Source organism: Zonotrichia leucophrys, chromosome 28 (assembly GCF_028769735.1).
Source record: "Zonotrichia leucophrys gambelii isolate GWCS_2022_RI chromosome 28, RI_Zleu_2.0, whole genome shotgun sequence".
Classification (NCBI taxonomy): Eukaryota; Metazoa; Chordata; class Aves; order Passeriformes; family Passerellidae; genus Zonotrichia; species Zonotrichia leucophrys.
In genome coordinates, this window is record NC_088197.1 from 4,380,270 (window position 1) to 4,407,721 (window position 27,452).

The window sequence follows — 27,452 nt, forward strand, 5'->3', positions numbered from 1 at the left end:
CTGCATTTTTTCCATTGCCAGGGATGGTAAAATATGAGAAAAGGAGGTCATGGCCTGGCTGCCCTGGGGAGCAGCATCAGCCCCTCTGTGCCTTTGGATAGCTCAGCTCCAGGAATCCATTCAGCCACTGAGGGAGAATTCCTATTTAGGCATTTTCTTAATATTTTGTTGGGCTGGAGGCTGCAACTGGGCCAAAAAAGGGCTCAATTCCTGTTTAAGCATTTTCTTAATATTTTGTTGGGCTGGAGGCTGAAACTGGGCCAAGAAAAGGGCTCTGAACACCTGCAGATCTCCTTGGTACAACACTCCTCTGATATCACTTCACCCAGTTCCTAAAGAACACGTTCCTGAGTGAAGAAAAAAGCAAATCACATAAAAGGACTGCAGAAAAGGGTTGTAAGCTCTCCTGCTTACTCACCAGCTGACACAAGCAGGTCAGATCACTCCAACAGCAGCAGTTTATTGTTGTATTTGAGGCCAAATGAAAATCAGGTCCCTCTGGCACTAGGTGAGGTACAAAACCACTGCAAAAGCCTCGTGGCAGCTCGAGGCTGTGGAGAGGAAGACAAACATCTGGAGGCATCCAGCAAACACCGCGGATTTGGAGGCTCTGACCCCAGGTTGGGGATCTGGCCACGCTTCCACACAGGGACTGCCCAGCCCTCACCTCTAAATTCCCGCTCACTTCATCCTGGTTTACAAAGGCATTTTAATGCATTGACTCGCCTCTGAGGAAGAAAGTGCCTGGTGCTTGTTTAAGTGTCTTTATTAGAGCTGAAACAAATACCACATCATTTAACTTGGAGGCTTTTGTTGCTGGTATCAGTGGTGTACTGCAAATCACAGACTCAGGGCTGCCTCTAACCCCTAATAAGCACAAACTGCCACTCGTCCACCGCCCTGCTTTCCCCAGCTGCTGTTATCTCTGTGTGAGACAGGGAATTGGAGGAAAGAATGACCCAGTGATTGTCTAAATCAGCCCAGCTCTAATTTACTGGAATATGGTTTGAGCAGCTAATGTAACACCTACTGTGAGCAAGATGGAGCTATCTCCAGGACTTCTGTAGGCAAGGAATATTCACTTAAATGGCATTGTCTGGCTGCACTCACTGGAGGGCTGCTGTACCACAGAGAGCAGTTAACCCTTGGAGTGTGAAATTAGGTCAAAAAGAACCAAGCTTTCAATGGCAATGGGAAAAGTTAACTTTCCACTGGAAATTGGGTGTCCTGTTTGCCTCTGACACTTTCCCAGCTCCTCGAGTAGCAAACAGCTCGAGCAATTACAGAGCTCAGGTAAACAGACCCTGGCAAGGCGTCCTCAAGGTGCTCTCACTGAGCAATTCCATGTTTCCCATGGCTGGATTAAGCAGCTGGGCTCTCCTTAAATAGAAATGATGGAATTTAAAAATTTTTTTTTCTTCTTTAAAACACTGCCTGAGACACACAGGAGTCAGCACCTTCCCTGGCACCACAGCTGAGCTCCCCAGAAAATTACCTCTGTCCTTCTGCTGCTCCCAATGAGGCAAACAGAATAATTCTAATTCCTCCTTTTCCTCTTGTCTGTGAGCATTTCAAGGCAGACACTGAATTTTGACCTGAGCACCCAGTACCTGGTGGGGCAGGAAGATGCTCATCCCATAATCAGCTTCAGTTCCAACAGCAAGCTCACCTCAGGCTGTTGGAAAGTCAACACTCACAAACCTGCAAGTATAAGACAGAAATGCTGTTTTAACTGGGTTTGGTAGAAAATATACAAAATTTAACCTTCTTTTCCTAATTCTCCTGGGAAATAATGACTTTCTGTTATTAAATAATGTGAAATGATTGAGGTGAGTCATAAAGCATTTGTATTAACACTAATGGATCCGTGATTAATTTTTTTTTTCTTTATTTTATTGTTATAAAACTTGTCTGTGTCTTCCCTTCCCCCTTTCTCTGTCCTCCCCATCACATTTGGTTCTCAAGGGAGGTAATCAAGACTTCACTTGAATTTCTCATTACTTGAAAGGCTCCACATCACAATATGATAATGGGACAGTTTCATAATTACAATTTTAAAAAATACTGGAGCCAGAGAAATCTGGAGAGGTTTTCAGATGCTTTTGTCTTTGTCACCCAGAAATTAAAGGATTGCTTTAAAACATATTTTAAAAACAAGAGGAGAGGGCGGTTTCATCTCACAGTTATGCAAAAACCATCGTGCCCAAGCTTCATTTTGAAAAGTCCATCCTCCCTTTTTATTTCCTTAGACCACCTCCTCCCTCTATTTTTTTTTCCTTTTGATAAAATTACCAACATTAACTTCAGGAAGGTGCAAAACTAGACTGGTAATGAATTCTACCACTATTTCCCCTAGAGGCAAGTTCCTGTGCCTCAGTTTCCCACTTGCAATGGGAGACACTCCAGGAGCTAAAGCTATTTTTGTATTTTTATCCAGAATGCTCCAGGCTTACACCAAGTATTTTCAGCCCTGCCTTGAGGAGCAGGGCGCAGGTGGCAGGGATGAGCAGAATTAGCCCTGTGCTCTGCTAACAAGCTCTGAGATCCCACAGGATATAAGGTTGGATTAGATGTGACAAATAATAATGATTACTCTTATTATTCCTCCTAGAACCGGTCTAAGGCATCATCAGCAAGAGATGTGTCAAAGTGGCGAGGCGTTGTGGCTTGTGTGGGGCTCTGGAAAAGCTGGGATTTCTGCCTGATAATCAGGATAGGAAAAACACACATTTTCTGCTGAGGGTGCTGCTCCCTTTGGCCTCATTCCCTGAGCAGCAGGAGCAGCGATCCCTGTCCCTGATCTCCCCATCCCAACATCCCAAACATCCTCCCATCCCAAACATCTCCCATCCCCAACATCTCCCCATCCCAAACATCCCCCCATGCCAAACATCTCCCTATTTCCAACATCCCCCCCATCCCAAACATCTCCCATCCCAAACACTCCCTATCCCAACATCTCCCATCCCAAACATCTGCCATCCCAAACATCTCCCCATCCTCAACATCCCCCCATCTCCAACATGTCCCCATCCCCAGCATCCTCAACATCCCCATCACCTCCCCATCCCAGCACAGCCTCCCACAGGGATGGGGCCACTGAAGTTCCTCTCCTTGCCCTCCACCCCAGGAATCTCCGTTCCTTGCCCTGTTCCAGCAGTGAGAGGCCCCTGGCCCTGGGCACAGCTGATGGAGGCAGGAGCAGCTCCCTGAGCATGGGCACAGCTCCAGGGCCTGGCCCCTGGCAGAGATTAGGTGCCCCTCTAAAGCAAATAATGCCAAAACACAAATAGCAGCAGCAGCAAATTCTTGATTAAATATGAACAAGCACAGAGAATTGCTTCTGTGGCTCACCCCACTCCTCTCTGTCCTCCATCTGTCTGCTTCTCTCCTCTTCCCCATCTCTCTCCCCCAGCCATCTGCTCAGGGCTCTCCCTCCCTCTCTGCCCTCCCTGGCCCTGCTGCCCTTCCCTCCATGGCTCGGAGGGGTTCCCAGTTTGCTGCTTCCAGCTGGGCCCACCCTGCTCCTTCCAGCTCTGTGCTGAGAGCTGGGGGCCAGGGGTGCTGTGGCAGCACTGGAAAGCTGAGCTGAGATGGGTCCTGCTCCTCAGCTTCCATGATCAGGCAGGGAAGGCAAGGAGAGGGAGCTTTGGTGTTCCCAAAGTTTGGGGGCTGTGCTGGGATGGGGAGGTGATGGGGATGGGCAGGTGTTGGGAATGGGGGTGTGATGGGGACAGGGAGATGTTGGGGATGAGGGGATGTTGGGGATGGGGAGATGTTGGGGATGTTTGGAATGGGGAGGTGTTGGGGATGAGGGGATGTTTGGGATGCCAACATCTCTGCCTGCTGACACAGACAGAGGTTGGGTTTGATCCAGACTGGCAAATCCAGGGTTCCTATAAAAGAGCTGAATAAGGGCGCTGTGTCTGACAAGAAGGAAATAAAACTATTGGACTGTTGGCTTTGATAAATCCTTTCCCTGACACATTCCTCTGTCTTTGTTTCAGCAAGGGATAATGGGAGAGGAAGAGAGACACACACACAGTGTCCTTTTTTTTTTTTTGATAATTTAAATACAGTGAAACAATGACCTGATATCAACATAAAGCTGCTGGGGGAATAACCTGACTGTGCACCTTTTTTCTAGAGTCCCTGGGGTGAAATCAGTTGAGATTGATGCCTGATAAAGGAACGAGCCTGTTGCCTGAACGGGGCTCTCTCAGAGCAATAGGCAGCGCTGTTATCAGAGCTGTTAAACAAATAAAGCTGTGAAGTGCAGACATTGTCTGAAGCACACGCTGGGCTTCCCGGGCAGCCAGATCTTCTGAAGGAATCCTTGATAAAGGATAAAGGAAAAGGCTGTTCAGGTTAATGGATATCCTCGGGTGATGGGGGGAATGGCGATCCTGGCAGTGGCTGCTGCTCGTCCCTCCTGCACAAACACAGCAGAGGAGGAGCAGGGGATGCTCAGGGTGGGATGTGCAGGGGGATGAGGCACTGGAGCAGCCCCAGCCCTGCTCAGCAGAGCAGCTCTTGGGTTGTCTCGTGGGTTATTGGACCTCAGCTGCTGTTCTGAAAGAGCCACAGGGCAAGGGACACTGCATAGGGGTCTGGAGACTGAATCACAGCACTCAAAAATCACAGAGCAACCTTTTGGGTCATTGTCCTCCTCTTTGGAACCCCTGGGGAAGAAAGGAATAGCTGGGCAGGTAATTATCATCACCCATGCACACACAAAGGTTTCATTGGAATTATAAAACAGCAGCAGCTCTGTTGTGTCCTTGCACATCTCACCCCAAGGTGGGATCTGGCTGCTCTGCCCCAGGTCTCACCTCAAGTGAGCAGAGTCCTTGGAGAAGGGGAAGGAGGGGTGACACAGGGTTTGTCCCCAGCACAGCCTGCAGGTGAGCATCTTTCAGGAATACCTGAACAGCTCCATCCTCAGCCCATGCTCAATCCACAAACCAGGGTCTGACCTTGAGATCTTCCATCTGGGAGCAATAATCAGATGCCAAAGTTCCCTTTCAAAGCAGCTGCACACCTCCTTCCTGCCACAACCATCTCTGGGCTTTGTCCTGATTTGCCCCAGCCTGAGAGAGAACAACGCTGGGCTCCTTTCAGCTGGACTTCTGGCAGCAGCAGGAGAACAGCAATTTCACTGCAATGTTTCTCCTGAGGAGAAAAAAAACACCCCACAATTTGTTTGTCTGCCTGTGACAGGGAAAATTTTTCATGTTCCCATCAGCCCTGGAGTTCATTCACCTATTGGAAAGATGTCCAGCTCTGAGAGATGTTTAATCTCACTTGAAAGGCAATAATTAGGGAAACACACACAAACACACGTGCCACATGCTCCCAGCCTCATTAGAGCCTGCCTCCTCCTGCAAACAAACCCTTCCTCTCTGGGGAAAGGGTTGCTTTGGATGGAGGGGGTGAATGGATGTGGGTTTGTGCTTGGTTAAGGTGTGTGTGCACATGTGTGCACCCACGAGGGGATGCAGGTTTGCATTTAAATGGGGGGGAGAGGTGTTTAACTGGCTGAAAGCTGTGAAATTCCCCACCCTGGTTCCATTTTTGGAAGCAGATTTTGATGAGATCTCTCCCGTCACTGCACAAGAGAGGATCTAATCACGCCGTACAAAGGCAGCCACAACTGACAATACATCTCCCTCTTCCAGGAGAAAGGAAGAAGGGAACAAAATGAATAATTCAAATGATAATTAGCAGCGTAATTATTCCTGTTTTTAGAGTAACCTACAGGACAGAACATCAACGCATGAGTCACTGGCAAAGCATAAACAGAAATAATTTGGAAGATGCTGTCCTGATGCTTTACAAAGGAACTTGTCACAGAGTTTTTCTTTTGATCTCATGCTGGCGTCAAGACTCCCCTCCAAGTGCTCCTGTAAGGTCAAAGCCGGCATTTGTCACCCAGAGCTGGGCTAAGGGACAGGGCAGCTCCAGCAGCAGCAGCAGCAGGGAGGGCACAGCCCAGAGCTGCACCAGGCAGGGATTTGGGCTCCCTTCAGCCAGGGAAATTGTTCTGCTGTGTCTGCAGATGTGCTTTGATGTGCTCCAGCCCTGGCCAGAGATCCCCTGCAAACCCTGCAGGGGCTGAGGCACTGGGGAGGAAGGGGGTGCTGGTTATTTCAGGTGGAACAGGGAGGGATGTTGGGGAAGATGAAACAGGAAAGCCTTAAAAATATGATTGCCTGGCAAAAGATTTTGAGAATATGGAAACTATAGGTGAGATTGAAATGAAAGCAAGCTTTGAGATACATTAGTTGCTGAACAACTGGAAAACAATGGTGTGGCTGACTGAAGGTAATATCTTTTGATGAAACAATTCCCTCTGCTTGCAGACAGGCCCAAGGGTCAGAGCAGACCCTACATCTTGGCAGAAGGGCCCAAAGAGGAGTTTTTAGGGTTTAAAATATAACACAGTATGGTAATGTAGTGATTCTTATAGGCTGTATGGAAATGCTGTATGATTGTACTAGATTGGTTAGTGAGAATTAGAATATTCAACACAGAAGAAGATTTATTGTATTGTAATGGGAACTTTGCTCTCTTTACCCCTTTTACTCTCTTACCCTCTCATCCTCTCTGTCCCTCTCTTCTCTACAGCTGTGGCTGCAGCTCCCAGCAGGGCCCTGCACCCAGGCCCTCTGCAATAAACCCCAAATTCCACCACCTGGCTGCAGAGATCTCTCATCTCCATCCGTCCCCACCGTCCTACCCCTGATGCTCCTACAGAGAGGAGAAGGTAAAATCTCAGTCTCAAGGTGTCCCACACTGTCCTTGTGAAGAGCCAAAATCCTGCACAGGAGAGAGCTGTCACAGCTGGTGCTGCATTTATCCTTCCTGCATTCAGCTGCAGCCCAGAGACCTTAACCAGCAGCATTCCCAACCTTTCAAACTTGCTTTTGCTTTTGTTAAAACCTGGAGAATCTCTCTGTAACAGGAGCCACGAAGCCTGGGTGGTTGGAGCAGGTCCCACCCTAGAGACACCGAGCACAGCAGTGAAATCCCACAGTGGGAGCCTCTTGGCACTGTAACCCAGGAGGAGCAGAAGAAAGATGTCTTTAATTTGCCTGGTAATGATCAATAGAGAATCAGATCCGACCTTGAATTTTAATGGCTCTGTACTAATGGGAGCCACTCAGAGATGGGAGGAGGAGCAGAACAGCCTGGGGGAGGGAGGGCTGAGGTGTTGGGGAGGCTGCAAGGCACAGCAGGCTCTGCACCCTCTGTGGCCACCCCTGGCCACCAGCAATGGGCTTTTGGGAGCTGGCAGAGGGAAAATCCCTCTGGGATGGCAGTGGCTGCTGTGGGCACAGACCCTGGCACGACTGGAGCCTTCCAGGGTCCCCCAAGCTCTGTTCCACCTGTTCAAAGCACTCCTTCAAAACCAACAGAAAATCGGGGAAATTGAGTGGAGAAACAGGTGAGTCCCTGCCCCAGGTTCACCTGGCCAGGTCTCCCCGGTTCTGTGGCCCTTCCCTGTGACTCTGGGGCCTCTCTGCTGCTCCCATGTATCAGATGCTGAACAGACAAAATGACTCAACTTCTAACAAAGCACTGACAGCATTGCAATTGGCAGAGACTCCTTAAAAAGTGAAAAAAAAAAAAGCACAGCATAATACATTTATATATATAAATAAATAGACATTGACCAGTTGAAATTATTTAGTAGCTGTTAACATTGGCATCTTTATTTGCTGCATCAATTGTATTTGATTTAATCTTGTTCCCACAACGCTGAAAACGTTTGACTCATCTGCTGGGGGTTCTTTCTGTGGATAAAGAATCATGTTGACAGTTATCCTGTTGGCTGCTAATAAATATCTGCACCTTCTATAATCAATCATAAAATAAATCCAATTGCCTTTTCACTTTTTATTTGACCTTAATCCTAGCAAATCTCCCACAATTTTATTGAATTTACTCATGAGCCAGCAGAAGAAGAAAGAAGAGAGGGAGGGTATCCACTGATGTCTGTCTATGTGTTTATGATGAAGAGAGTTTAGAGGATCTGAAATGGGATCAGGGAAATATTCACCCATAGTTGCATGATGAAATATGGAGGAATGCAATGGAAAAAGGAAAGGAAAGGAAAGGAAAGGAAAGGAAAGGAAAGGAAAGGAAAGGAAAGGAAAAGGAAAAGGAAAAGGAAAAGGGAAAGGGAAAGGAGGAAGGAGGGTCTGGTTGCTGTAATGCAGCAGAAATGAAGCGGAGGGAGCTGCAGGGCAGAGGATGCTCCCTCTGATCCTTCCTCCCCACGTGGCTGCTCCTGCTCTGTGACGTTTGCGTTTTCCCCTCGCTCCCCTCCCAAAAAGGGAGGTTTTGGGTTTTTTTTCTCCTGCAGAACCAATCCACTGAGCACTTCAGGATTGCCGGCGAGGCGAGGTTTGCCTCTCGGCACAAATCCTGTGTCGTGTGCTGGGGAGGAAGGATGCAGGAGCATCACTCTGCTCTTAAATCAGGCGTGGATCTGCCCTTGCCTTCCACCACCCCAGGAGGCACAAGGATGCTTTACGAGCAGTTTGTGCTTTGCAAACATTTCCATTCCTCCACCTCTAACAGATCAGGATGCAGAGTTTATATATAAAAATAAAAAAAATTGAAACAATCCTGCTGTTAAAAAAGAGAGAGGGAGGAGAAAAGGATGAGAGAGGAGAGGGAACTTTTGTGCTTTGGTGCCAGTAGCAGCAGCAGGCGGCTCCTGTGGGTGGAATTATATATTATAATATATAACATATAACATATAACATATAACATATAATATATAATATATAATATATAATATATAATATATAATATATAATATATAACATATATCATATATCATATATCATATAGAATACATTACATATACTATGTACTATGTACTATGTATTATATACTATATACTATATACTATATACTATATACTATATACTATATACTATATTATATATTATATATTATATATTACATATTATATATTATATATTATATATTATATATTATATACTATATACTATATACAATATATTATATACAATATATTACATCTCATATTGTATTTATTATATCTTATATAGTATATAGTATATATGGTCCAGTTTGCACAGAGTGGGGGTTTGTGCACCCCTGAATTCCCTCCATCTCTCTCTCTGCTCCTCTCCCTCCCTGGAAAAGGCCTTGCCTGCCCCTGTCTGATCCATCTCCCTCCTTTCCATCGGGTTAATTGGCCCTGCCTTAGCAGGCAGAGCTCAGCCTGGCTGTCAGCCCCGAGCTGTGCTTAGCAGGCTCCAGGAGCTGCTCAGGAAGGGCTTTAACCTGTCACAGAGGCAGCTGGGGGAAGGAGCAGGGCTTGGCTGCCTCTAATTGCTCTTTGCAGAGAGATGCCTTGTTTATTCGATTAATTTGGAGCCATCAAATACCAAGGCTCAACAAGCAGCTGCTGAGTGGGGGGATTTTTGCTGCTCCAGAAGGTTGGGGTATGCAAATCCCTTCTTTCCTTTCAGCAACAATAAAACCCCTTCCTAAAAACCTGAATTTCTCGGTCTTTAGAGGCATTAACACTCCTTAGTGGGAATTGTATTGAAACATGTCTGCAACATGTTTTTTCCCCCTGAAGTCAGCCAGGATGGAAAATGCTGGGCCAGACCCAGGAGTTAAATCCTTCAGGCTGGGCTATGTGGCCAAAGGAAATTCCTATTTCCATTGATAAATCAAAAGTTAGGAAGTAACAGATATTCCCCCTTCACAAAGGCTGCAAATCCAGGGTCCAAATTGTCCTTGTTAGCCAAGAAAATCCCCTGCACTGCTCATCCCTGAGTGTCAGGGACCAGCCCAGGGAAACAGCCTGAGAGGGGAGGGAAGGACTCCTTGCTAGGAGCCATAAAAGTGTAAATCAGCTCAGAATGTGCTGCCTCTGCCTGGCTTTCACAGCTCTCTCCATGGTAATTTGGCCTCTTGCACTCTCTGCTTGCATCGTGCTGGGAGCCTCTTCCAGCAAGGTCCAGGATTTAGCTTTTTAGAGAAATAAAAATAATACATAAAACCTTGTTTCAGCTTGCCTGCTCACAATCAAGTTTTCCCAAGCATGGGCAGCAGCCTTATGAGCCATTTCTGTTTGATAACTTGGGCTTTATTCACGTAGATAATGAGTTTGGCAGGAGGTTAATAAGTGTCAACTGAAAGATAATTTAAGAGTTGTAAAGATAAATTTGTTGTGGGCTCTTTTTCTGGGTCTGTGGCTAATATCTCAGTGCCTATACACATGCACACACACACACAGAGCACAGCCTGGTTTCCAAGTCCATAATCCATAATGGTTTTTTTTATTCCTTGAGGTATTGTAAATATCTGAAAGTCCCAGTGAAAATCCTGCTGCATGTAAATTCCCATTGCCTTTTTATTTTTCCTGACTTTCCTGTGCAAGGTGATTGGATTAATATGGAGGGAAAGAGAAGGAAAAGAAAAGGAGCAGAGCTTTAGAAAAGTGGCTTTTCCTTCTGGCACAATGCTCAAGCTGAGAATTTCCTTGCAGGCTGGAGAGAGATCTGGTCCTTATGCAGAGTTTTGAGATAGGAAGGGAATTTTTGGCGAGGTTCCCCTGGGTTTAGGCATCTGGGGTTTTTTAAAAAAAATCACTAAAATAGACTTTTTTCCTTAAAAATACCCTGAGATCTGTAGCCAAAGCAATGCATGCTCCCAGTGGAGGTTGATGCAAACAGAAGCCAAAACCCCTCAGCACCCAAACACTGCAGTCCTGTCCCCTCCATCCCTCCTGCTCCTCATCCCAAAAAGGTTTAAGGAGGATTTTTCATGGAGGATTCTCTTTGGGGGACAAGAGAGAGCCCAGCAGGGCCTTGTCCCAAGTATCAATAGGATATTTTCCATAAAAACCCCATGAAGTTAAAGATTATTTACATTTTGGGAACGGGTAACAACCATAATCTGTGTGATGAGGTGAGGCTTGGATTAAGTACCAAATTTATCTCTTTACATTGTCAAACTAAACAGTAGTTTAAAGGCAAACCTCATTGAAACTCTGCCTCCCCTGCTGGGCTAATTAACACCCATTTTAGGCTCTTAAACCTTTGGTGGGTGTTTCTGCTCCAGCTCTTTGGTAATAGGGAACTACATTAATAAATCAGACAAAAATCTCGGCCAAGCAGGGCAGACCAAAAGGCTCTGCCCAGGTGTGATGGGATTCCAGTGCAAAAGGGGAGATAAAAGCACTTTCTTGATTAAATACTGCCACCAGGCTGAACCCCTGAGTTTTCTGGTGCAGCTCCTGATCCCACTGCTAATGTGTGCTGAGTGTTTTATTTCAAGGTTGGTGCTGTAAAATGGGCCAGATTAATGGAGAAACTCAGCCAAGTGTGCTGAGCTCAGTGGGTCCTGCCTGAGCATTTGATGGCTTTGGGTTCACAGAGGATTGTGATGACTTCAGACTCTGCTGGATGGGGAGAGATTCTGGGAAAGCAGTCAAGGGAAAATGGGAATTCTCCCAGGAGAGCTGTGGCTGCTGGAGCTCTGCATGGGGCTGAGCAGTGCTGGGTGCAGGACCAAAGGAAGCTGACAAAAATCAGATATAAAAACCTCCAGTTTAATCACAAAAATTAATAAGATGGGGAAGGGAGATGATGTGCCTGGTGAGCACCAGCACAGGAGCACTGCTGGGTGCAGGACCAAAGGAAGCTGACAACAGATACCAAAGATCAGATATATAAATATAAATATATATATATAAATCATACATATAAATATAAAAACCTCCAGTTTAATCACTAAAATTGATCAGGTGGGGAAGGGAGATGAGGTGCCTGGTGAGCACCAGCACAGGGGCAGCACTGCTGGGTGCAGGAGCAGGAGCAGCCTGAACTCCTCCACAGCCTTGGATGCTCCTGCTCTGTCTCTGCCTCTCTGAGCAAGTGCCTCAGCCTGGATCCCTCTTGAGACAGGAATGAAATCTGCTCCTGCCTGCTCCAAACCCCTCTGGGTTTAATCCTGCCCAATTCCTGGTGCTCCGGGTGTCCGAGGCACTCTGTGGCATTGCCCTGGGCTGCAACCATGAGCTCAGCAAACTGCAGCCAGAAAAACCCCAAAACTTTGGGGTGCTGCCCTGCACAAGCTGTGGGGACCCCCAAATCCCAAATTCCCAAATTCTGCTGGTCCAGGCAGGGCTGGAGGGGCTCTTTGCTGCTGCTCTGCAGCCCCAGAGTGCTGGGAGGAGCAGAACAGGGCAAGGAGAGATGGTGCCACATTTAATTAGCTCTCAGCAAACCCAGATTATTCTGAACATTAAACTGATCTTCAAAAAGGGAACCCTTTAAATGAAAAGAAAAAGCGCAAGGCTAGGAAACCATTAATTGATTCCTTATTCATTAACCTTTGCAAACCACTCAAAAGAGCTGGGGAACGACTTCCTTTGCAGCAAGGGCTGGAAGGAGCCTCTCATAACCTGCTCTGCAGAGGGCAAGAGAAGGGCTGGTCCCAAACTGCTCCTTGTTTTGCTAATCAGAGAGCAATTCCTCACAGAGTCTCTGCTGTAAACACTGCTGATCCAGAGCACGCTCTTCTGAAAGCACCCTGAAGCCATGGCAGCTTCCCTGATATTTAATCTGCAAACCTCCAACTCCTCACGCCCATCCCTGAGCCCAGCAGCTCAAATCTCTCTTGTGACAGTTATTTTTTTTTTCCTTTTTTCAAACCAGAGCTTCTGGAGTCCAGGGATTTGCATTGAAAAAAGAAAAAAAAAAGTCCTGGAGAGATGAGAGATTGTGAAAAGCAGTTTGTAAAGGGCTTTTGGGTTTTAAAAAACCCAACCACCCAGAGCCAAAGGAAGCTGACAACAGCTACTAAAAATCAGATATAAAAACCTCCAGTTTAGTCACTAAAATGAATCAAATGGGGAAGGGAGATGATGTGCCTGGTGAGCACCAGGACGGGGCAGCACTGCTGGGTGCAGGACCAAAGGAAGCTGACAATAGATACTAAAAATCAGATATGTAAATATAAATATATCTATAAATCATATATATAAAAATATAAAAACATCCAGTTTAATCACTAAAATTAGTCAAGTGGGGAAGGGAGATGAGGTGCCTGGTGAGCACCAGCACAGGAGCAACACTGCTGGGCGCAGGACCAAAGGAAGCTAACAGATACTTAAAATCAGATATAAAACCCTCCAGTTTAGTCACTAAAATTAATCAGATGGGTAAGAGAGATGAGGTGCCTGGTGAGCACCAGCACAAGAGCACTGCTGGGTGCAGGACCTGCAGCAGCATTGTGGTCACTCAGGCTCAGGTCAGAGAAAATCAGAAATCCACTCAGATCAGGATGGTTTGGCTTAGGAGAGACCTTACAGATCATTTCATTCCTACCCCCAGCCATGGGCAGGGATAGCTCCCATTAGATAAATCAGCATTTTGGGGCCAGAGCAGTGCCTGTCCCTCTGCTGCAGGTCCCTGTCCGGCTCCCCTGCCCAACCCCAGCCCCTCATGCCCTTGGAGTTCTCTCTGTTCCCTGGGGAGCTCTGCATTCCCACCTTCCCCAGGAAGCACAAACCAGGCAGTTTCCATAGCCACTGGGGAGGAGAAGAAAGGAGAAGCCTGCGTGGCCAACGGCTGCCAAATCGCCTTTTGTTTGTGCCCAGCAGCTCCTGGGTCTGCCCTGATCTGAAATGACACTTTCCTCCCTCACTGGGGTCTTGTTTTCTGGGGATTTGATTCCTGTGCCAGGGCTTGGACAGAAACCAATGGCTAAAAGCTTCCTCTTATAAACTCTGGAATTAACAACCTTCTTTCCCTGACCTCATCAGCACAGTGGGGTAAAAAAAAACCAATCTAGACACATTTTCCCTTTTCAGATAGTTTAGGCAGAAGGAAATCAAATCCTTCACAGGAATCAGAGGGCAGGCACAACCTGGAGATTTGGTACCTGCAAAACAGAGGTGAAGTTTTGGTGTTCCCATCAGGGATGGCTTTCACATAATCATGGTTTGGGTGGCAAGTACCTTAAATCCACCCAGTGCCAGCCTTGCCATAGAAGGGAGACTTCCCACATTTCCAGGTGCTCCAAACCCCATCCAGCCTGGATTTGGGCACTTCCAGGGATGCAGGGATGCAGGGGCAGCCCCAGCTGCTCTGGGCAGCCCAGCTCAGTAGCTGGAAGCATTTAAAGATTTGTGCACTCACACTCAGCAGCAAATCTGAGCTGCACTGTCCTCTCAGCATGGGCAGGAACTGCAGCCTTGTTCAGCAAGAGAATCACCTTCCCAAACATCCCCCTGGGAGAGATCAGGTGCTTGGAAAGTCACAGGTCCTGATCTTGAACAAACTCCCCACCAACCTGAGCATCCCTGTGCTGTGATGGTGTTTACAGGGGTCCCAGGATGAGGGGAGAGATGAGGATCTGACTCCATGTTTCAGAAGGCTTGATTTATTATTTGATGATATATATTATATTAAAACTATACTAAAAGAATAGAAGAAAGGATTTCATCAGAAGGCTAGCTGAGAATAGAAAAAGAAGGAATGATAACAGGTTTGTGGCTCAGCTCTCTGTCCGAGCCAGCTGACTGTGATTGGCCATTAATTAGAAACAACCACATGAGGCCAATCACAGATCCCCCTGTTGCATTCCACAGCAGCAGATAACCATTGTTTACATTTTGTTCCTGAGGCCTCCCAGCTTCTCAGGAGGAGAAATCCTAAGGAAAGGATTTTCCATAAAAGATGTCTGTGCCACCTGTGCAGCTCAAGGGCCATTTCCCCGTGGCTGCTCAGCATCCTCCCCCTGCTCCCAGGCTCTGCCCACTCCCCTGAGAGCTCTGCCTTCCTTTTGAAGCTGGCTGCTCTTTAGAGCAGTGCCTGATGGCTCTCCATTGATCTCAATTATCCAGAGACAACTCTCAGTTATCCTGAGGCCGATTAAGCAGGTTGCAGATTAATCATCCCCTGCTCAGTGGCCCCTTCATCCTCCTCACTGGCTCCTTACATCTTGATTTTGTTCTCTGTAGGAAAACACACACAAGGCACTGTGTGCCCCTGTTTCCCACAGCACAGGGCCTCTGCTGTGTCTGCCTTTTCCAGCCTGGTTATTAACCTGGACAGGTGAGTATTTGTATTGCTATTTCTTATTTCCATCGCTGACAGATGTGCACCCAGTAAAACAGAGTAAAAAAGGCCCCAAAAAGAGCCTTTTCTCCAAATTCAGCACATTTTCTGTTGAAATGGAAATGTTGGTGATCCAAGAGCCCCAGGGAATTTTTCTCCAGTGTTTCAATGGTCTGGCTCATCCCAAACCTGCATTGGTGCAACGGAGGAAACCTCAGAAGGTGGCCAAGGAGCTGGGGTGGTTTGGGATGCTCCTGCAGGGAGGGACAGGAGTTTTATGGACACCTGGGAAGCACCAAGTGACCAAAGGATTTCTCCTCCACCTTAAAGGAACCCCAGGCTGAGGGCACAGCCCTGGGCATGAACCCAGGAGACACACAGAGAATCATGGAATTAAGGGTGGAAAAGCCCTCCAAGCTTTTCCTAAGACCAACCCACATCCCCAAGGGCCACATCCCCACACAGGACAGAATGGTGAGAGAGAAGGGTTATGCCATGCTTGGGAATTCAGAATATTAGGGCAAAATACACTGAAAGAGAAGAGGAAAAAAGGGTTACCAGTAGCACTCTGTCCTTGAAAACCTGGCTGGTTTTCTTTTTTTTTCCTTTTTTTTTCCCCTTTAAGCTTTTGGCTCCAGTTTACCCAAAAGGAAGAAAGAGGAAAAAAAGGTAGCAGTGCTGCCCTGCTAGGGCTGGCTGGCACAGCCTGGTGAGGGGCTGAGGACGTCCCTGTGGTCTCCAGATTAAGCACAAGTGCTTTGTGCAGATAAATTGAAAACCCTCAGCCCTGGAACAGCGACTCATGGAACAGCACTGTCAGGTTCGAGAGGCAGAGAGAGAGCAGCTGCCTATGGAAAGGGAGATTAAAAGCTGAGAGAGAGAGAGAGTGGTGTGCCTTTATGTCTTGGACTGTGAGCCAGAGATGGCTTTGAGACAGGAAAATACAGAACTTTGCAACCCAGCTATTCATTTATATATCACAGGTATTTATTTATATATTACAGGTATTCACTTATATATTACAGGTATGTATTTATTTATATATCACAGGTATTTATTTATATATTACAGGCATTTGCTCATATATTATAGGTATTTATTTATATATTACAGGTATTTATATATTACAGGTATTTATTTATATATTACAGGTATTTATTTAAATATTACAGATATTTATATACTACAGGTATTTATTTATATATTTCAAGTATTTATTTAAATATTACAGGTATTCATTTATATAGTACAGGTATTTATTTATTTATATATTACACACCCCACGTGCAGCTTGGTGTATCCCAAATACAATCATCCACACAAATGCACACACACAGACACAAACACACACAGGGCAAACCCCCTGTATTCTTTGAAAAAAAAAATAATTCAATACTAGATTGAGAAGGAGTTGTATCTTTTCTTGCAATAATGCAGTTTGTAATTGTGGGAATTTATCCCAGGAGCAGCTTCTCACCTGGCAGACAAGCAGGAGGATGAATTCTGGCTCTGTTTGTGCTTTGGGATTGAATCAGGACAGGCAGAAGTGAAATTATTCCCCATTTTAACAAGCCTGGCTTGCTCACACCCACCCACAATCCAGCCCGTGATCTTGAAGTGAAACTGCCTTTTATCATTATTGCTCCATCTAGTCAATCAAAATTCCAATTAATGGCAGGGAATTATCATTCCACTCAGCACAAAGAGGGTTTTGTTGTGGGATTTTTTTCCTTTATCTATTACAAAGTGGCTGTCCTGTTGCTGATTCAGGCTCTGGGCAGCCTCCTGCTCACTGTGAGCCACCCTGAGATGCTGGGGGGTTCCTGGCCTCCCTGGTCAAACCCACTGCTGCTTTTTACAGGCAGGAAGCACTGACCCTGCTGGAAATGTTTCTTTTTTCCTCCTTTCCTAATTTCCCAGTGTGAGATTTCTCTGTGCACAGCCCAGAGGAAGGGCAGCAGCTCACTCACCCTGTGGTGCTGAGGGAGGAGAGGGCAGGGGGGAAGGATGGAGGCAGAGGGGAGTTAGGAGAAGAATCCATTTGTAATTACTGAAATAAACACAAGTCGGAGAGAAATGCAAATGCCTCGTGTTGTGAATTGCTTGACAGAAGAAGTGACAGCTTTTTATTAGGGTGATAACAGCAAGGAGTTTTAAAATAGAATAATCGGTGCAACAAAAGCAATTTTCATTCTGAATTTTCATTTTAAATGGATGATCTCGTTTTAATCAAGTGAGTCATCACAAAATGCTTTTAATTGCCCAAAGTCAAGAGCCATATTGTAATTTTGATGTCTACTTTCAGGCTGATGATTCGATTTATTTAAATTGGGGGGCAGGGGGGTTGTGTTGTTGCCCCATTCCTGTTTTCTGTCATTTCCCCCTCGAACACAAGATCTGAATTCACTATTCAAAAATCTAAATGGCTTTATGGAAAGTGCACTCACCTTGCCAACAAATCCAGAACGGGCTCGAAGCAGAAGATGTTTGTTAAAATCTGGGTTTGTTTATTTTTTTTCCCCCTATCTCCTTCTGTGTTATTTGAAGCAGCTGAGCTGCTAAGATGAAGTTTGACTTTTTGTGCTTTTAAAGGCATTCTGGGATGGTGCTGTGAGCTGGGAGATTGGAGCACTTCCCACAGGCTCAGAGAGATCTGCATCGACCATCCACCACGGAAAAGGCTAATTTCAGGCTTCCTTCCAAGCACAAATCCTGCCTCTTTATGAGAAAAGTGGCTGAGGCTTTGTGACTAGAGCCAAGGCTGCACAGCCAGGTCCTTCCTGCCTCCCTGAGGGACTTCTCAGTGTCTCCTCAGGTGAGATTCTAGGAGTGTTTATTGGCAAAATTGGTGCCAATCAGGAGGAAAAGGGGAAAAAGAAGCTGTCCCTTTTTGTGCCCCTGGTGCATCCTGCTAAAATCCTTCTGCATGTGAACGTGGAAGGTTTAAGATGGTTCATTTGAAGGAGCATGGCTGCAAAAAATGGAATTAGTGCTGGCCAGCCCTGGTGGGTGCCCCTGAGCTGGCTGTGCCTGAGGGACACAGAATCAGACTGGGATGGGCTGGGAAGGATTTCCAGGGCTGTGATGGTGTTCACAGGGGTCTCAGGATGAGGGAAGAGATGAGGATGTGACTCCATGTTTCAGAAGGATTGATTTATTATTTTATTATATATATTACATTAAAACTATACTAAAAGAATAGAAGAAAGGATTTCATCAGAAGGCTGGCTAAGAATAGAATAGGAAAGAATGATAACAAAGGTTTGTGACTCGGACTCTCTGTCTGAGCCAGCTGATTGTGATTGGCCATTAATTAGAAACAGCCAACATGGGCCAACCACAGATGCACCTGATGTATTCCACAGCAGCAGATAACCATTGTTTATATTTTGTTCCTGAGTTCTCTCAGCTTCTCAGAAGGAAAAATCCTAAGGAAAGGATTTTTCATAAAAGATGCCTGTGACACAGGAACTTCCAGCTCCCACCCCTGCCATGGGCAGGAGCAGCTTCCACCCAAAGCCCTGGCCAGCCTGGCCTTGCTGTTCTTGGGGAGCTCAGCTGGGGTCTCCTGCAGAAACCCCTCACTCTGTTTAGGCCTGACCTGGTCTGCAGGAACATCCAAGAGTGGAGATGGCTGTGGACCATGAGGCAAAGGAAAATGTAGAATCATGGGCAGCACCTCCTCTGCCAGGGCACACATCACTGAGGAGCTGCTTTTCGGAGAGGGGAACCCAGCAGGTTTCAGCTCGTCAGGAAGGGAGCACTCAGCAAGAACAAAGAGAGCTTCTGCTGAATTCATGCTTTGAAACCTTCCCCTGTCAAGTCCTACCCTGAAGTCAGAGGGAAGTGGTGTTGCCTCCTGTAAAAAGCAATGTTCCCTCATCCCAAGATCCCACCAGGTGTGATCTCCTCAGTTCAGGGGATGGCCTGAACTTCATGAGCAGCCAAGAGTCAGGAGAACAGGCCCAGCTTTTGCTTTACCAACTTCCCAAATCTCCCCTTCCAGACCTTTCAAACTCCAAATACACTGCCCTGAAATAAAAACAGCTACTTGGAACACCTTTTTTATTTGAACGAGAAGAAATACCAGTGAGACTTGAAGGCCCTGGCTCTGTGTGCCTTTCCCTCCTCATGCTACTCCCTTCATGCTGCTGCTCAGACCCAGCACGGTGAGAGGGGACAGAAGCCATTTACAAACATGTTCTCAGAAGAAAATCTGCATTTCCTCCCACCTTATTTAAAAAGCAATACCTGTTTCTGCTCATTGTGTGCGTGCAGGGTTTAAAATCTCCTGAAAGCTGAAGCAGGAGTGAGACAGGAGAACAGGCCCAGCATTGCCACCAGCTTCTTAAATCTTCCAGTCCTTTTAAACTCCAAATACACTGTCCTGAAATAAGAACAGCTACTTAGAACACCTTTTTTATTTGAACAAGAAGAAATAGCAGTGAGACTTGAAGGCCCTGGCTTTGGAAAGTGAGTGCAACAAGGCTGCCCCATCCTCTGGCTCTGTGGGCCTTTCCCTCCTCACGCTGCTCCTTTCATGCTGCACGGTGAGAGGGGACAGAAGCCATGTGCAAGCATGTTCTCAGAAGAAAATCTGCCTTTCCCCCCCTTATTTAAAAAGCAATTCCTGTTTTTGCTCATTGTGTGCGTGCAGGGATTAAAATCTCCTGAAAGCTGAAGCAGGAGCGAGACGTCGCCTCTGGAAATGCTCCATGAAGGCGTGAACGAGGACACAATGCAGAGCCAGTGCTGACATGCACAAAACAGCTCATTATATGGGAGAAAAACCAGCACCTTTCACCTCTGACAAGCTGGAAAAGAGAAAATCCCTGCCAGATAACCTAAGCAAGAGCCTCGTGGGAGAGGTGCGAGCGTGCTGGGAGCTAATTGGGAGAGCTCCACCATCCCTGAGCAGCAGCAGCAGCAGCAGCAGAGAAAACACATCCCTTTGCTGTTAAATAAATAAAATATGCCAGCATTAGTCTCCTTCCATGTCCTCCCCGGTTCCTGTGTCCCAAACTGAGCTGGAGTTGTGCCCTGGTTTAGCATCTCGCTGCCTGGCTGAGCAGAGCAGGCTTTTAGCAGAATTGTCAGGTTTGTACCCATCCCATCCCCTCAGAAATTTGGGTCAAGGGCTTTCTTCACTTTGATTTGGAGCCAGAGCTGATACTTGGAGGAGATGAACTTCAAGTGTTTTATCCAGTTCTGCTCAGGATCCACCAGCCTTAAAATTCCATGCCTGGAATTCAGAGGATCTGTGTGTTTACCTTCAAATTACTGCCTGGGCTGTGCTTGCCATGGTCTCTTGGGGAGGACACACCATGCTACACAGCTTTGTGATCGAAGCAATCTCTCCCTTGAGGTGCTTTTTTCTTTGCACAGAATTTTTAAAAAAAGCTGCTTTTTTTCCCTTTTTTCCCTTTTTTCCCCTTTTTTCCCTTTTCCCCATCTCTTTTCCCAACTTTCTTATTTTTGCCAAAAGACCATCAACTTGAGTGAAATATTGTCCAGTGCTGACAAAAGCTTTGATATTGTAATGCCAGACCCATCAAGCCAAGGCTTTTAACTCTGGATTGTTCTTTTTTTTTTTTTTTAAATATTGGATTTGTGATGTTTGTTCTCCTTCCTCTTGCCCACGATTGATCTGCCTGTCCTATTTATCTCCTCCACCTCACTGGGCCGTGGCCTTGAGCCCACTGGAGACTTTGCATTGATTGCTTAGGATTTTGGATGAAGCCAGCCAGTTATTTTCCCTTCCCCTCTTCACCTCTGTTACCTATTGTTTATCCTTTAACCAGGGATAAAATAACCTGGGCGAGGTTATTTTCTGCATCCAATTGACCAGAAAAAGCACAAATTACAGTTTGGTTAAACAATGATATGGGAACGTACCAAAGTTCTTTCAGAAGTCAGAATTCTTCCTCAGCATTTCAAAAACCCCCAACATTTCCCATGTGAAGATTCCATGAAAAGTTGAATCTGGAAATTAATGACATCTAGAAATTAATGATATATAGAAATTAATCGCATCCATTTGTGAAGTGGCTTCAAAAGAGCATGGAGAAGAAATTATTTTGGTTTCCCCCAACTCACCAAAAAGATACATCTCAGGTCTGTTTTCAACCATGTTTTCCTGCACCCTGGTGCTACCTACACGTTGGTTAGGCAATGTCAGCATTTATTTCTCAGTCTGACTCTGATCTGAAGGCCCAGCCTGTCCCTCCAGACTTGCCACCACCTCCCTCTCCCCAGGCATTTCCCTGAGGCTCTCCCAGCACTGACTCTTCTAAATTAACTACTTATTTTCACTGCTTCTCCCTTCAGTCAACAGAGAGAAACTATCTTCTGCAGAAAACAATACAAGCACTGAAGATAAACTCAGTGTGACAGATAAAAGCAGACTTTGTGTGTGGGGGAAGAAAGGGAAATGCTGCTGTGAATTTGGTGGTCAATGCAGCAAACCCAACCAGGATGGCAGCTCTGGAACTCCAGATGGGAGACTGGCAGCAGCACCGTGGGTGTAAAGAGTTAGTGTGGAGGATTAACCTTTAATGAGGGCTTTTAGCATTGAAGGGATTGAAAACAAGGAGAAAAAAACAGGAAAAGGTCTCTGGGTGCTCTCGCACATAGCCTGTCATTGGGCTTTGCACCCCTCAGCTCTTGAGGGTTATTTTGGGAAGAATAACAGTAATTCCATGCTGGAAGTGTTGTTTTCCAGCCTTGAGTCCCTGAATGTGCTGCCACAGGGCAGATTTCCCCTCTCAGAGCATTTTGCCCTCTCCTCTGGGAGCAGTTTGTGCAGCCAGAGCCATTTGAGGGCTGTAAATCACAAGGTTTGTCCTCCACCCCTCCTCCGGGATTTCAGAAAAAAACCCAATCCCCCAATTGGAATCCCATTATTTAAAATGGGGAGAAACAGCAGTGAAGTTTCCCCAAACCAGTAATTACAGATTACACAGGCTGTAGGGAAGAACAGCTCCCAACTCCAAACCTGGTCCCTACAAAATGCTGCAAAACCTTCCCCTGAAAATCCTTTGAAGCCAGGAAGGAAAGTGCTCACAAGGCTGAGAAACTGTGATATAAACTGACTGAGAAACCTGTGATAGAAACGTCCCCTAGCTCGTTTCTGCCTACTTGAAGACTTAATTAGTATTAAAAGCCCCAGGAAGTCTGAAGATTATTTATGGAGAACGTAGCAGTGGATATGACCTAAGGAAAAAAGGAGGTAAGGCTGAACCACAGAGCTTGTCCCAGGGACTAAATCTACATTTTTACTGCTTCATTCCCTAATTTAGGTGCAAATTTGGGGTTTTTTTCCCCCTCTCCTGCCTAAAATGTCAAGGTATTGCAAAGCTTTTCAAGCCTGGAATTGGGACAAAGAAAGAAAGGTCAAAGCCCTCAAAACAATTGGGAGAAATATTGGCCAAGATGTTTCATTTTTACTCTGACAGGTTTTTTTATTAACTTGCACAATCATTTAAAGCAAAAATTGATCTGCTAAAAGACACCAAGAAGCCATTAGCGCTGTGCAGGGACAGGCTTACATGAGTTGGTCTCCCCAGCTCTAAAGGGCCTTTGCTAGCATTAATTAACTCAGAATTTCTTAGTAATCTACAAAGAATAATAATTAATTCTCAGTAATTAATACTAACATTTTTCTTCCTAATTAATATAACTATTTAATAAGACTTTTTTTCATAAATTTCTTCATAATTAAAGTCACTGAATCCCAACCCTTTCCAGAGAAGAAGAGTAATGGTGGGGGGGAGAGGGGGATTTCTGTTGATTTACATAAAGTAGAAGTTGAAGACATGGATGATTATTTACAAAACCAAGAAAATAAATAAAAATATTCCCTGCTCGTCTGGAAAATGCCAGTTCCCATCTCCAAAAGGCACCAGAGACTCAATGCATCCCCAAAAATCGAGGTGGTCCATCATCATCCCTGTGGGCAGGATTGGAACCCTCTGCAGACAATGGGTGTCACAGACATCTTTTATGAAAAATCCTTTCCTTGGGATTTTTTCTCCTGAGAAGCTGAGAGGCCTCAGGAACAAAACATTGATTATCTGCTGCTGTGGAATGCAACAGGTGCATCTGTGATTGGTCTCATGTGGTTGTTTCTAATTAATGGCCAATCAAAGGTCCAGGTGTCTCAGACTGTCTGAGAGTCACAAGATTTTATCATCATTCCATTCCACTTCTTTCCTTTCAAGCCTTCTGATGAAATCATTTCTTCTATTCTTTTTGTATAGTTTTAATATATAATTTTCTTTTAATATAATATATATAATAAAATAAGAAATCAGCCTTCAGAAACATGGAGTCAGATCCTCGTCTCTCCCCTGGTCCTGGGACCCCTGTGAACACCACCACAAATGGGTTTTGCCATTATGATCCCTTCTAAAACACCTTTGGGCTTTGTGTGATCATTTCTGTTTGACCTTTAAAGGAAAGCCGTAATCGACAACCAATTTCTGTCTCATTTTGTTGACAGCTTGTTTTCTCCTGTCAATCCTAAGGAGAAGGGTGGGCAGCCTTCCCCACCAGAGCTGTGACAAGGGAAAGCCTGGAATGACCCCAGGAATTCCTCTGATCCTGTTTCCAGCTGAAAATGCCACCAAGGGTTTCACTGAGAGGATCCTTCTGAAAATGCCAGCAAGGGATTCACTGGGATTCCTCTGAAAATGCCACCAAGGGTTTCATTTTGGATTTCTCTGAAAATGCCACCAAGGTTTTCACTGGGATCCCTCTGAAAATGCCACCAAGGGTTTCACTGAGAGGAATCCTCTGAAAATGCCACCAAGGGTTTCATTGGGATTCCTCTGAAAATGCCACCAAGGTTTTCACTGGGATCCCTCTGAAAATGCCACCAAGGGTTTCATTGAGAGGATCCCTCTGAAAATGCCACCAAGGGTTTCACTGAGAGGATTTCTCTGAAAACGCCACCAAGGGTTTCACTGAGAGGATTTCTCTCTAGGGATCCCCAGGCAATGTCCCAGAGGAAGGCAGGGGAAAGCCCAGGGTGAGCTGGGGCTTTGCTTGGGGGTCCCTGACACCTTCTCAGTGACCAAATCCCCCAGACCACACCAGGATGGACCCTAGGGGTGGCAGGAGAGGGCTAAATGTCACAGAATCATAAATTTTGGACAAGACCCCTAAATTCATCTGGTCTAACTGTGTGGTTGATGTGGAGACTCCTTCCTCAGCCAAATGGTACCAAATGTGAAAAAAAGAGGGAAAATGTGGATAAATGCATGTGGGAGAGCACAGAGCTGTGAGGAATCATGTTGGGATGCTTGGAAAGGTGGAGAGAGGCATTTGGTCACTATCTGACCCATTCTGGTCACCGTTTTGGCTTGCAGAGCCACAGTCCTGGTGTCACCACTGGCTGCCCAGGGCTCAGCCAGCAAACTGCTTTGCTTTTCAAACTGTGCAGGCAGCTGAATTGGTGAGTTCTGCTTCACCCCAAACACAAGCAACCAGCAGCAAAGGCATTTGTCACTCTTCCCCCCTCCAAAACCAGGAAGCTTAAACAACATGCATCATTTATGCACCTCAAGAAGCAGAGAAAATCAGCATTGAAAACAGGCTGGTGCCTCTGTCTGCATGTGTCTGCATGAAATATTCAGCACAAAGCCCAGCCCTGCTGTGTGTCAGGGCTCAGGGCTGAGCTCCACAATCAGGAACCACGGCAGCTCCCAGGAAAAGGAGCAGCTGCAGCACACAGCACACACCATTCCAGGTCAGCTGCCAGCATGGAGAGGTGTTTGGAAGCCTCTTCAATATTTAAAGTGAGAATGAGACACTTCGAGACCCAGCTGCTAATGGCTCCTTGCCTTTGCAGCACCAGGAAATTGGGAACCTTGCTGGGATCCTGCGGAGAGCCAGGGAGGTGAGGAGAGAGGAGCTCTGGGCTGTGATTGCTGGATGCCCAAGTGTCAGAGCTCAGTGCATCCCTCTGGATGTCCAGGGTTGCCCAGGGGGCTCAGAGACCCTGGCACACAGCCCAGAACACCTGGGGATTTGATTTTGACTCTTGGAGTAAGTTACCAGCTTTGTATGAGGACCTGAAAGTCACAGAGGTTTGAATAGTGTAATAATAGGATTATCACAGGGTAAAAATATAGATTTTTTGTATGGGGATTATAGGGACAAGATGGAAGAACTTGGGCCTGTCCAGCCTTTCCTTCTTCTTCTTCTTCTTCTTCTTCTTCTTCTTCTTCTTCTTCTTCTTCTTCTTCCTCTTTCCCTTCTTCTTTTTTCCTCTTCTTCCCTTCTCCTCTCTCTTTCTTTTCTCTTTCTCTTCTCTCTTCCTTCTTCTTCTTTTTCCTCTCCTTCTCTCTCCCTCTTTCTCCATTTTCTGCAGTGATGTTGGCACTTTGGGATTGGTTTAGAGTAGAAGTGCACTGTCTAACACAGGTGATAGGTATTGGGAATTAAGTGTAAATATGTTATATGTAGTTTATAGTATAAAAGGACAACACAGAGTGCCTGTGGCTGCCCTGTTGAGCAGATCTCGGCTGGGCGGAAAGAAAATTTTATAGATAAGAATTAATAAAAAACCTCAAGACCGAAAAGTGAAGACTCCAGACTTGTTCTTCAGCCACACGGGCCTAAACAGAGACATCCTGCACATCTCAGGGCAGCAATTAACAACCAAAACCTGAGACCCAAGTCTGAATTGCAGCATTCAGGCATGAACAAGGAGGAAGATGTGGCAAGTTCTGAGCAATCCAGGCAGCAATGAGCCCTAGCTGGGCTCTGGGAGCTGCTCCTCAAGTGCTGTCTCTGCAGATAACACAGAGCAAGTCCTGCTCTCTACACACAGAGATGACAAGTCAAATCCTCAAACCTGCCCTGGCTGCTCAAGAAAGCTCTGAGGCTTCCCTGGGTGCCTCAGCAGGGATCTGCTCCTGGCCCAAAGCCACCACGGGCAGCTTTGCAAAATCTAAAATCTCCTGCAGCACCATGGGTTGGGATGTCCCCACTTGGCTCTGCAGGGCATGGGCTCCTTTTGAGGGTGGATGAAACAGAAGAATCCCCAACATTTCCCATCACAGAGAGGCTGATTTAGCTGCTAACTCAGCCTAGGAAAAAACAGACTAATGCCTTCTGACTTCCAGTGGCAGATGGATGCTAAAACAGACAGAAAAATCACTGACACACACAGGGCTCCTGTTGAATTCCAGACCAAACATCTGCCCTCCAGCTCTGGTAAGGCTTCTGGTATTTACAGAACACAGAAGAGCTGGGAGAGGAGAGCAGGTGGAACGTCCTCAGCACAAATTGTCCCAGTGCAAACCATCCCTGCTGGCTCATGCAGCCCCTGTGGTGAAATCTCTGCATTTGAAGCATCAGCTGTCAAACCTGTGAGCTGCTTCCCACACCACCAGTGCTCCCAGTCAGAGACAAACAAAGGCCAGATCTCCTCTGGAATAAGGGAAGGGAGGAGGTTTCCCAAGGGCAGCTGCAATTAAGTTTATGGTTGAAATTTGTGGTTGTCCTCTTTTAATCCCTTTCTCATTTAGCTCTATATCCCTTCCCTGGGACTCTGAGCGTGGTTTGCATTGCCCTTGTCTCCTCTCTGTGTTCAGAGTCCTTCAGAGCAGACAGAAGCACTAAAAATAAAATCACCTGTCAGGTTCCCTAGTTATTACAAACAAAACGTCCTTTACCAAAACGCAACAAGTAAAACCTTCATATTGTGTGTGCTTATTCACATAAAATATTTAGAAAGCTCCTAATGTTTTTATGGCTGTAATTAATCTTGTGTCATGTTGGGGAAGAACAGCACATAAAAAATTTCTTTGGCATTAGGCAGAAGCCTGGGCTTCCCAAGGTGTTCACAATTCCAAGGATAGAGGAGACTGAAAAGTGGGGTTTGGGGGACCCCTGCTCTGCCAGGAGAGCCTGATGGGATGGAGGAGGGTTGAGCCTTTTTATTTTATGCTGCCTTTGTGGCACAGATGCTCAAGGCAGCTCTGGCAGCTTTGTAGCCATGTGGAGGAAGGGATTTACCCAATATCTGCTCCCCATGCTTGGCCAGGACTGGGGCTCCTTGGGTGCCTTCCTCTGGGCAAGGCTGATCCCACAGGTGCTCCTTTTATTGCCTAAAATCTTGGGGATTTCAAGAAAAAACCTCTCTGCACGTTCACTGCAAGCGTCTGGAGGACTCTGGCTAGCACAGGAGCCTGAATAGATATAAACTGTCAGCAGCCAGAGACTCCTGCCCAGCTTGCCTTGCCAACAAACTCTTTGATGGGAATATTCCCAGAAATATGATGCTTTAAAAAAATCTGATCCAGCCCTTGCTATCTATAGCTTCTC